Genomic DNA, 12,196 nt, shown 5'->3' with positions numbered 1-12,196 from the left:
ATTATAACTTTATCCAAAGTCATTAACAATCCAGTATTGTTATTATTATTATTATGAGCTTTGCTTACATCTTCTAAAAGTAATCCTATAAAAATGAAGTACTAAAAAAGTAACCTCCAGCCCAACTTCCAGTCTGGAATTGACTGATCAAAAAGAGTATGGTGTGCTTATGGATTGGTAGGATTAACTTGTAAAAATGGCTATCCTACCAAAAGCAATCTATAGTTTCAATGCGATCCCCATCAGGATTCCATCACAGTTCTTCACAGACATGGAAAGAGCAATTCTCAATTTCATATGGAAAAACAAAAAACCCCAGGATAGTGAAAACAATTCTTTTTTTTTTTTTTTGCATTTTTTTTTTATTAACTTGAGTATTTCTTATATACATTTCGAGTGTTATTCCCTTTCCCGGTTTCCGGGCAAACATCCCCCTCCCCCCTCCCCTTCCTTATGGGTGTTCCCCTCCCAACCCTCCCCCCATTGCCGCCCTCCCCCCATAGACTAGTTCACTGTGGGTTCAGTCTTAGCAGGACCCAGGGCTTCCCCTTCCACTGGTGCTCTTACTAGGATATTCATTGCTACCTATGGGGTCAGAGTCCAGGGTCAGTCCATGTATAGTCTTTAGGTAGTGGCTTAGTCCCTGGAAGCTCTGGTTGCTTGGCATTGTTGTACTTTTGGGGTCTCGAGCCCCTTCAAGCTCTTCCAGTTCTTTCTCTGATTCCTTCAATAGGGGACCTATTCTCAGTTCAGTGGTTTGCTGCTGGCATTCGCCTCTATATTTGCTGTATTCTGGCTGTGTCTCTCAGGAGCGATCTACATCCGGCTCCTGTCGGTCTGCACTTCTTTGCTTCATCCATCTTGTCTAATTGGGTGGCTGTATATGTATGGGCCACATGTGGGGCAGGCTCTGAATGGGTGTTCCTTCAGTCTCTGTTTTAATCTTTGCCTCTCCCTTCCCTGCCAAGGGTATTCTTTTTCCTCATTTAAAGAAGGAGTGAAGCATTCACATTTTGATCATCCGTCTTGAGTTTCGTTTGTTCTAGGGATCTAGGGTAATTCAAGCATTTGGGCTAATAGCCACTTATCAATGAGTGCATACCATGTGTGTCTTTCTGTGATTGGGTTAGCTCACTCAGGATGATATTTTCCAGTTCCAACCATTTGCCTACGAATTTCATAAACTCGTTGTTTTTGATAGCTGAGTAATATTCCATTGTGTAGATGTACCACATTTTCTGTATCCATTCCTCTGTTGAAGGGCATCTGGGTTCTTTCCAGCTTCTGGCTATTATAAATAAGGCTGCGATGAACATAGTGGAGCACGTGTCTCTTTTATATGTTGAGGCATCTTTTGGGTATATGCCCAAGAGAGGTATAGCTGGATCATCAGGCAGTTCAATGTCCAATTTTCTGAGGAACCTCCAGACTGATTTCCAGAATGGTTTTACCAGTCTGCAATCCCACCAACAATGGAGGAGTGTTCCTCTTTCTCCACATCCTCGCCAGCATCTGCTGTCACCTGAGTTTTTGATCTTAGCCAATCGCACTGGTGTGAGGTGAAATCTCAGGGTTGTTTTGATTTGCATTTCCCTTATGACTAAAGATGTTGAACATTTCTTTAGGTGTTTCTCAGCCATTCAGCATTCCTCAGCTGTGAATTCTTTGTTTAGCTCTGAACCCCATTTTTTAATAGGGTTATTTGTTTCCCTGCGGTCTAACTTCTTGAGTTCTTTGTATATTTTGGATATAAGGCCTCTATCTGTTGTAGGATTGGTAAAGATCTTTTCCCAATCTGTTGGTTGCCGTTTTGTCCTAACCACAGTGTCCTTTGCCTTACAGAAGCTTTGCAGTTTTATGAGATCCCATTTGTCGATTCTTGATCTTAGAGCATAAGCCATTGGTGTTTTGTTCAGGAAATTTTTTCCAGTGCCCATATGTTCCAGATGCTTCCCTAGTTTTTCTTCTATTAGTTTGAGTGTGTCTGGTTTGATGTGGAGGTCCTTGATCCACTTGGACTTAAGCTTTGTACAGGGTGATAAGGATGGATCGATCTGCATTCTTCTACATGTTGCCCTCCAGTTGAACCAGCACCATTTGCTGAAAATACTATCTTTTTTCCATTGGATGGTTTTGGCTCCTTTGTCAAAAATCAAGTGACCATAGGTGTGTGGGTTCATTTCTGGGTCTTCAATTCTATTCCATTGGTCTATCTGTCTGTCTCTGTACCAATACCATGCAGTTTTTATCACTATTGCTCTGTAATACTGCTTGAGTTCAGGGATAGTGATTCCCCCTGAAGTCCTTTTATTGTTGAGGATAGCTTTAGCTATCCTGGGTTTTTTGTTATTCCAGATGAATTTGCAAATTGTTCTGTCTAACTCTTTGAAGAATTGGATTGGTATTTTGATGGGGATTGCATTGAATCTGTAGATTGCTTTTGGTAAAATGGCCATTTTTACCATATTAATCCTGCCAATCCATGAGCATGGGAGATCTTTCCATCTTCTGAGGTCTTCTTCAATTTCTTTCCTCAGTGTCTTGAAGTTCTTATTGTACAGATCTTTTACTTGCTTGGTTAAAGTCACACCGAGGTACTTTATATTATTTGGGTCTATTATGAAGGGTGTCGTTTCCCTAATTTCTTTCTCGGCTTGTTTCTCTTTTGTATAGAGGAAGGCAACTGATTTATTTGAGTTAATTTTATACCCAGCCACTTTGCTGAAGTTGTTTATCAGCTTTAGTAGTTCTCTGGTGGAACTTTTGGGATCACTTAAATATACTATCATGTCATCTGCAAATAGTGATATTTTGACCTCTTCTTTTCCGATCTGTATCCCTTTGATCTCCTTTTGTTGTCTGATTGCTCTGGCTAGAACTTCAAGAACTATATTGAATAAGTAGGGAGAGAGTGGGCAGCCTTGTCTAGTCCCTGATTTTAGTGGGATTGCTTCAAGTTTCTCTCCATTTAGTTTAATGTTAGCAACTGGTTTGCTGTATATGGCTTTTACTATGTTTAGGTATGGGCCTTGAATTCCTATTCTTTCCAGGACTTTTATCATGAAGGGGTGTTGAATTTTGTCAAATGCTTTCTCAGCATCTAATGAAATGATCATGTGGTTCTGTTCTTTCAGTTTGTTTATATAATGGATCACGTTGATGGTTTTCCGTATATTAAACCATCCCTGCATGCCTGGGATGAAGCCTACTTGATCATGGTGGATGATTGTTTTGATGTGCTCTTGAATTCGGTTTGCCAGAATTTTATTGAGTATTTTTGCGTCGATATTCATAAGGGAAATTGGTCTGAAGTTCTCTTTCTTTGTTGTGTCTTTGTGTGGTTTAGGTATAAGAGTAATTGTGGCTTCATAGAAGGAATTCGGTAGGGCTCCATCTGTTTCAATTTTGTGGAATAGTTTGGATAATATTGGTATGAGGTCTTCTATGAAGGTTTGATAGAATTCTGCACTAAACCCGTCTGGACCTGGGCTCTTTTTGGTTGGGAGACCTTTAATGACTGCTTCTATTTCCTTAGGAGTTATGGGGTTGTTTAACTGGTTTATCTGTTCCTGATTTAACTTTGATACCTGGTATCTGTCTAGGAAATTGTCCATTTCCTGAAGATTTTCAAATTTTGTTGAATATAGGTTTTTATAGTAAGATCTGATGATTTTTTGAATTTCCTCTGAATCTGTAGTTATGTCTCCCTTTTCATTTCTGATTTTGTTAATTTGGACACACTCTCTGTGTCCTCTCGTTAGTCTGGCTAAGGGTTTATCTATCTTGTTGATTTTCTCAAAGAACCAACTTTTGGTTCTGTTGATTCTTTCTATGGTCCTTTTTGTTTCTACTTGGTTGATTTCAGCTCTGAGTTTGATTATTTCCTGCCTTCTACTCCTCCTGGGTGTATTTGCTTCTTTTTGTTCTAGAGCTTTTAGGTGTGCTGTCAAGCTGCTGACATATGCTCTTTCCTGTTTCTTTCTGCAGGCACTCAGCGCTATGAGTTTTCCTCTTAGCACAGCTTTCATTGTGTCCCATAAGTTTGAGTATGTTGTATCTTCATTTTCATTAAATTCTAAAAAGTTTTTAATTTCTTTCTTTATTTCTTCCTTGACCAGGTTATCATTGAGTAGAGCATTGTTCAATTTCCACGTATATGTGGGCATTCTTCCCTTATTGTTATTGAAGACCAGTTTTAGGCCGTGGTGGTCCGATAGCACGCATGGGATTATTTCTATCTTTCTGTACCTGTTGAGGCCCGTTTTTTTGACCAATTATATGGTCAATTTTGGAGAAAGTACCATGAGGAGCTGAGAAGAAGGTATATCCTTTTGCTTTAGGATAGAATGTTCTATAAATATCCGTTAAGTCCATTTGGCTCATGACTTCTCTTAGTCTGTCTACATCACTGTTTAATTTCTGTTTCCATGATCTGTCCATTGATGAGAGTGGGGTGTTGAAATCTCCCACTATTATTGTGTGAGGTGCAATGTGTGTTTTGAGCTTTAGTAAGGTTTCTTTTACATATGTAGGTGCCCTTGTATTTGGGGCATAGATATTTAGGATTGAGAGTTCATCTTGGTTGATTTTTCCTTTGATGAATATGAAGTGTCCTTCCTTATCTTTTTTGATGACTTTTAGTTGGAAATTGATTTTATTTGATATTAGAATGGCTACTCCAGCTTGCTTCTTCTGACCATTTGCTTGGAAAGTTGTTTTCCAGCCTTTCACTCTGAGGTAGTGTCTGTCTTTGTCTCTGAGGTGTGTTTCCTGTAGGCAGCAGAATGCAGGGTCCTCGTTGCGTATCCAGTTTGTTAATCTATGTCTTTTTATTGGGGAGTTGAGGCCATTGATATTGAGAGATATTAAGGAATAGTGATTATTGCTTCCCGTTATATTCATATTTGATGTGAGGTTATGTTTGTGTGCTTTCATTCTCTTTGTTTTGTTGCCAAGATGATTAGTTTCTTGCTTCTTCTAGGGTATAGCTTGCCTCCTTATGTTGGGCTTTACCATTTATTATCCTTTGTAGTGCTGGATTTGTAGAAAGATATTGTGTAAATTTGGTTTTGTCATGGAATATCTTGGTTTCTCCATCAATGTTAATTGAGAGTTTTGCTGGATACAGTAATCTGGGCTGGCATTTGTGTTCTCTTAGGGTCTGTATAACATCAGTCCAGGATCTTCTGGCCTTCATAGTTTCTGGCGAGAAGTCTGGTGTGATTCTGATAGGTCTCCCTTTATATGTTACTTGACCTTTTTCCCTTACTGCTTTTAATATTCTTTCTTTATTTTGTGCGTTTGGTGTTTTGACAATTATGTGACGGGAGGTGTTTCTTTTCTGGTCCAATCTATTTGGAGTTCTGTAGGCTTCCTGTATGTCTATGGGTATCTCTTTTTTTAGGTTAGGGAAGTTTTCTTCTATGATTTTGTTGAAGATATTTACTGGTCCTTTGAGCTGGGAGTCTTCACTCTCTTCTATACCTATTATCCTTAGGTTTGATCTTCTCATTGAGTCCTGGATTTCCTGTATGTTTTGGACCAGTAGCTTGTGAAAACAATTCTTAACAATAAAAAAAAACTTCTAGGGGACTCACCAACCCTGACTTCAGGTTGTACTACAGAGCAACAGTGTTAAAAACCACATGGTATTGGTACAGAGACAGGCAGGCAGATCAATGGAATAGAATTGAAGACCTAGAAATAAACCCACATACCAATGGTCACTTGATCATTGACAAAGCCAAAAAACATACAGTGGAAAAAGGAAAGCATCTTCAACAAATGGTGCTGATCTAACTGGTGATCTGTATGTAGAAAAATGAAAACAGATCCATATCACTTTGCTCAAAGCTCAAGTCCAAGTGGATCAAGGACCTCAACATAAAGCCAGATACACTGAATTGGATAGAAGAGAAAGTGGGAAAGAGTCTCAAACTCATTGGAGCAGCGGGAAATTTCCTAAATAGAACTCCAATGGCCCAGGCTCTGGGATCAACAATTGATAAATGGGACCTCATGAAATGGAAAAGCTTCTGTAAGGCAAACAACAGTCAATAGGACAAATTTGCAACCTACAGAATGGGAAAAAACCTTCACTAACCCTGCATGTGATAGAGGGCTAATATCCAATAGATATACTCAAGAAGCTAACCTCCAGAAAACCAAATGACCCAATTAAAGAATGGGGCCAGAGCTAAACAGAGAAGTTATAACAGAGGAATCTGAATAGCTGAAAAGCACTTAAATGTTCAACGTCCTTAGTCATTAGGGAAATGCAAATCAAAACAACCCTGAGATTTCACCTCACACCAATCAGAATGGCTAAGATCAAAAACTCAGGTGACAGCACATGCTGGAGAGGATGTGGAAGAAAAGGAATACTCCTCCATTGCTGGTGGGATTGCAAACTGTCAAACCACTCTGGAAATCAATCTGGCTGTTGCTCAGAAAACTGGAAATAGACCTACCTACCTGAAGACCCAGCAATACCACTCTTGGGCATATACCCAAAAGATGTCCCACCATACCAGAGGAACACGTGCTCCACGATGTTCACAGTGGCCTTATTTGTAATAGCCAGAAGCTGGTAAAAACACAGATATCCCACAATGGAAGAATGGAGACAGAAAATGTGGTACATTTACAAAATGGAGTACTACTCAGCTATTAAAAACAATGACTTCATGAAATTTACAGGCAAATGGATGGAACTAGAAAGTATGCTGAGGTAGCCCAGACCCAAAAGGACATATATTGTATGTACTTACTAAGTGGATGTTATCCAAAATGCACAGAATACCTAGGATATACCCCATAGAATTAAAGAACTTTAACAAGCAAAAATGGTCAATGACAATGCTTCAATCCCACTTAGTAGGGATTAGAAAATAATCACAGGAAGCAGAGAGAGGGAGGAAGGGATTTGGGTAGGAGAGGGAGACGAGGGGAAAAGGGGAACAGGATTGCTTATGGGGGTGGGGCCCACAGATAGGAGAAAAGCCCAGAGGACCAGCAGAATGATTGGAAATATACAGCCTCAGAAGATGGGAGATGGGGAGACCCTCTAGAAAGTACCAGAGATCTGGGAGGTGAGAGACTCTCAGGACTCAATGGGGGTGACCTTAGCCAAAATGCCCAACATTGGGGAGAGGGAACTCAAAGAGTCCACCTCTAGAAGATAGACAGGGCCTCAAGAGAAGGATGGTGTTACCCAGTCAAAATTTCTGACCCAGAACTGTTCCTGTCTAAAAGAACTACAGGGACAAAATTGGAGAAGAGACTGAGGGAAAAGCAGTCCAGTGACCAGCCCAACTGGAGATCCACTTCATGGGGAGACGCCAAAGTCTGACACTATTACTGATGCTATGATGTGCTTACAGACAGGAGCCTAGCATGGTTGTCCTTTTAGAGTTCCAACCACCATCTGACTGAGACAGATGCAGATACTTACATTCAACCATTGGTCTTAAGTCAGGGCTACAATTAAATCAGGGGAAAGCTGGAAGAAGCAGAGGAGGAGGGTGACCCCAGAGCAAGACCCCCAATCTCAACTAACCAGGACCCCTGGAGCTCCCAGACAGAGCCAACAACTTGACAGCACACTCCAGCTGGTCTGAGGTCCCTTGACACATATATGAGGCCTGGCCTCAGTGGGAGATGTGCCTAAAATAATCAGGGAGGGGGGAGGCCTGGTGGGAGAGCATCCTCTCAGAGACAGGGGGAGGAGGAATGTGATGAGGAACTGTGGAAAGGAGGCCAGGAAGGGGAGGGGCAATGGCTAAATTGTAGAAATAAAAAAAGTGCATGGTGTCCACTTTCTTTACAGAAAATGCCCCTCCCTGAATACTGGACTTGCTATTAATAATTTTCAGGAGATATTTATATAAAGTAAGTTTATTAAGATCAAAATAAGTCATTGATACCAGGGAAAAACATCCAGACAGCAAAAACTTGAAATCTCCTGCTGGGTGTCGCTGCTCATCTCTAATCGCAGCACTTGGGAGACAGAGCCACAAGGCCTCACGTTCCAGATTAGACTCTGCTTCGTAGTGAATTCCAGCCCAGCACTGACTGAAAACTAAAATCCAAGTCAATTAAACAAAAGCCACTAGTTATAAATAAAATGGTAAGTATTTTCTGGAGTAGCAAGGTTAATTAACCTTATTTAGTGTGGTTCCAATTTATCGTTTAAAGCAATGTGTTCATTTGGCCAAATGCACCACCTTAACCAACATTAGTTGTATTGTGCTTTCAATAGTATAGTCAGCACCAAATGAACTTTTGAGTTTTCCTAATACATGCGACCTTCCTCTAGCCATTTTTTAAAGCACACTCTATATTGGTACCTACGTCACTGGCTTCAGGACAACTTCTACCTACAGTAAAAGTTTAAATTAACACCAGTTATTAGTATACCTTTACAATACATGCAAATTACAGGTAGACAAAGTTTTTCCTATTCTCCCTGCTTTGATACATATTGTTACAAAAATAGTGTAAAAATGTTGAAACCAATCTACTATGCCTCAGAAATCTCTTCGACCCAGTATCCAAAGTCAAGATAAAAAGCAGGCTGTTAACTTATTCCTCGTTCTGACCATATAATTTCTATAAATCTCATGTTCTCAAACTAGAGTTATAATTTCCAGCCAATGTCTCTGTTGTGGGAGAAGCACAGTCCACACTGACTTGAGGGGAGGCAAGCCTGTCTCTTCAATGTCAAGCTCAATGAGGGCAGTGGCCACCTCCTGCACCAGCTTCCGGCTTGTATAACTTAACGTTTAGTATACAGTCCTAGCTTGGCAGAACAAGTCCAGTGGGAAGAACACTACTTCCTCCTCTTCCCACCTTGGTGCAACACTTCTTGCCACCTAAAGCAGGCTGCCTGGAATCCTTCTTGGCTCTCAAGTCTCCCTTCCTTTTCTCACTCTAGATCTGCGGGTCGCCTTTTTCTTGCTCAAAGGTCCTCGCTGGATCCCCCTTCTCTTGCCTTTCTGGTTCATTTTCCTCCTCTTGGTCCTCCTCCCTCATCTGCTCGTTAATGGCCCCCACTCAAATCCAGCTGAGGCTTCCTGTTATTGACATTTAGTAGGTCCAACTGGTCTTTTTCTCTGCTGCAAAGTCCTCAAAGAGGGACATAAACTTCCACTTCTTCCCGGAGTTCCGGGCGTCTTTTCCTTGGGGAAGCGCTCCTAGAGGAGTCCCAAGCAAGCGGTGGGGACCTTGGTCACTTGCAGAGCACGGTCTTGCTCTTTACTCTGGTGTCATGAGGGGTGCAGGCCCACTGAGCTGGGCGTCAGCATCTTGTGCGCTTCGGCCAGGTTCCGCAGCCGGTTTAGCTCGTTCTTGGCCACGCGTATCTTTTTGGCCTAAATCTGCTTGGCGAACTGGTCTTCCATGGGGTAGGTGCCCTCAGACACCTTGATCAGCCATTCCTTGGTGTCGGGTGCGACTGTACCCCTATCAGCGCTGCCACTGGCTACTCACCTCGTCCCACCAGAAGGTGATCTTCTTGGACGGATGCCTTATGATGCCCGAACTGCTGCTAGCGGGTGAGTGGCCGTGGCGGGACAGTGGCTTCCCGCGGGACAAGCCTGTGGCGGGCTCCCGCAAGCGCGCTACCATCGCCTTCTCCACGCGCATGGTCTGCAGCTGCCACAGCTGGTTAATGAGAAGCTGCGTTTGTCCCGCGCCACGGCCCGCAGCTCGGCCTCGGGCCCGGCCTGGTGCAGCACTGTCCGGGAGTGCTGGAGGAAGCCGGAAGATTACCAAGGTCGAATTCCTGCTGCAGCTTTTTGGGCACCCGGACCCACTGCAACTTCTCCTCCTCCTCCTCCTCCTCCTGCTCCACCTGGCCTGCAGCTCCTCCACGCCCTGGCCCTCCATGACTCCCGCTGCCACTCGGTTCCCTCACTCTGGGGCAGCAACAGAACGTATTTTACTACAGCAGCACCAAAATTACCCGCAACCACAGGTGGACCTCTGGACTCGTTATCGGAAGAGAAGGGTTCACTTCCGGAGTACGGGGAACCGGTTAGCAATGGGAGTTTAGGAAAAAGGCCGGCAGAGGGCGCCATTGGAGAGCTGATGTGCTTAGAGGCCAGGCCTGGATTCGCAACCGGATGTGGCTCTGGGCGCTGAGGGTTGGCTGTACGAAGACTGACTAGGACTACGTTTTCCAGAGTGCAGCGGGGCGGGGAGTGGCCGCGGTAGGACGCGGGCTGCCCAAACTCCTGGAGCAGCGGGCTTTGTTGTTTATAGCTGTAGTGGGTGTACACGTTGTCTGCGGCTAAGTCAATTACAAAGGTGTTTGGGGTGAGACAAATTATCTCCCCAGAGTCATAGCCAGTTCTCGGTGCTCTAAAAGTGAGCGATCCCATGGATACACTTAAAGGCAGGTATAGAAGATTATTTTGCGACTTAGGGCAGGCTGTTCAGCTGTGCTTGGTGGTTGCATGGCCTAAGTCCCAATTTTGGATGTGCCACTGTTTGATCCTGAGATATTTCTTTTTTTTCAAAGTGAAAAATCATGGAAGGTGGTGACTCTCATAGTACACCCTATCCGGTACTGTTTTGAAGGTAAATGTGTTAATTAATGCTTTAAGGGAGGCTAAAATACCAGTGAAAACCAAATAGTTTTTATTCAATAGTCGTGGTGGCTTGGGGATCTAAGGCCATATTATACCTGTCTCAGTTTACTATTTACTGTCATTGACTTTAATAGATTGTTTTACCCTCGTTCTGTTCATACGCTGGTAAGTATGAAAACTGAATTAGTAACTGCTACAAAGGAAGCTCTCAGTGAGATGTACTGTTATTTCCCATAAGAAAAGGCAAACTAAGGAGGTGAATTGACTTAATAAGGTTAGACACTGAGGAAATATGAGTGCTACAGGCATTACGGCCCTGGTGTTAGAATGGCCACATTTTCAGTGTAATGTTATCCAAAAATTTTTTGTTTGAATCATACTAGTAGCCTTTGAGTTTTTCTAGTGTAGATCACATGACACTGAGGCAGAGCTCAAACTCCCTATGCAGCCTTGAATTCTTGATCCTCCTACCTCTCTCCCAAGGACCAGCATTACAGACATACCCAGCCTCATTTCTAAAACTAAGTTTTCCATTAGAATACAAAATAGTCGTTTTCAGTATGGTGCTTTCATACAGGTATCACTGTTGTCTCACTCCTCACAACTTCGAAGCCCATACCCCTCTTAAATAGACACTTTAAAGTGCAGACTAAACTGGGTATGGCATATGCCTATAATCCCAGCACTCTAGAGATCGAGGCAGGAGGGTCAGGTGTTCAAGACTAGCCTTAGTTGCACAGGGAGTCATTCAAATTATTTTTATTTTAATGTCTCTCAAATTTGCTATATGGCTAAGGATGGTCTTGGAATTGATCGCCCTGCCTCTTCCTTCTAAATTCTGGGATTACAGTCAGGAGCCACTGTACTCTTTTAATTGCTTTCCTCTTGGTGCTAAACCAGGCGTCTGAAATGTCAGCGCACAAAGCTTCTCTCAAAGTTGTTTCTTCCATCATCCTCTCGTCCTCTTCCTCCTTTGCTGCCTGAGGAACTCTGCCTTTGGGAATACAGTAGAGACAACAGTTCCAGGGGATGTCACAATCATTCTAGTCTAGGAACTTGCTCTGATGATGGCACACTCATCTTTAGCTTTTCCTATTTCCAAATCTAATCAGTTCAAAAGCCTAGGTAGCTCGTCTCTGTATACTGTGTCCTTTCCCTGCCCACTGCCATGGCCTTACCTGATCCTAGCCTAGATCTCTTCTATCTGCTTCTCCAGATCATCCTTCTACTTTGCAAGCAGCACCAGTTTCTCGTTTATTTTGATCAACTGGAAACAGTGATCAAAAGAGATGAAGAGAGTGGGGTCAGGGCACTTAGGTCCCTAGTCCTCTGTAGACCCATCAGAAGGTATCTGTGGCCATCAAAAATCAACAGCCTGCCTCGGAAAGCCGTCTTCTGGCTCCACAAGTTCCCTTGGTTCTATGGAGAACCTCTCAAGATTTCCTAAAACTTTGCCCATGGTTTTGTAAATATCCCTGTTGTTTATCTTTCTCTTTGCTACCGGTGGGTGCTTTTACTAATATCCTGAGGGTATTCTGGGAATTCTGAAAATTTAAATTTCATGAATGTGGCCAAAGCACATGGTTTTTTGTTTGTTTGTTGTT

At 42.7% G+C, this 12,196-nt stretch overlaps 1 pseudogene; it reads right to left on the bottom strand.

Annotated features, from left to right (window-relative positions):
* Positions 1–7,880: 7,880 nt before the first annotated feature.
* On the bottom strand, positions 7,881–10,107 carry Rrs1-ps9 (ribosome biogenesis regulator 1 homolog, pseudogene 9; annotated as a pseudogene).
* Between the last annotated feature and the right edge of the window lie 2,089 nt (positions 10,108–12,196).

This window comes from Rattus norvegicus, chromosome 2 (genome assembly GCF_036323735.1).
Source record: "Rattus norvegicus strain BN/NHsdMcwi chromosome 2, GRCr8, whole genome shotgun sequence".
Taxonomy (NCBI): domain Eukaryota; kingdom Metazoa; phylum Chordata; class Mammalia; order Rodentia; family Muridae; genus Rattus; species Rattus norvegicus.
This window is presented reverse-complemented; position numbering and strand designations above follow the sequence as displayed.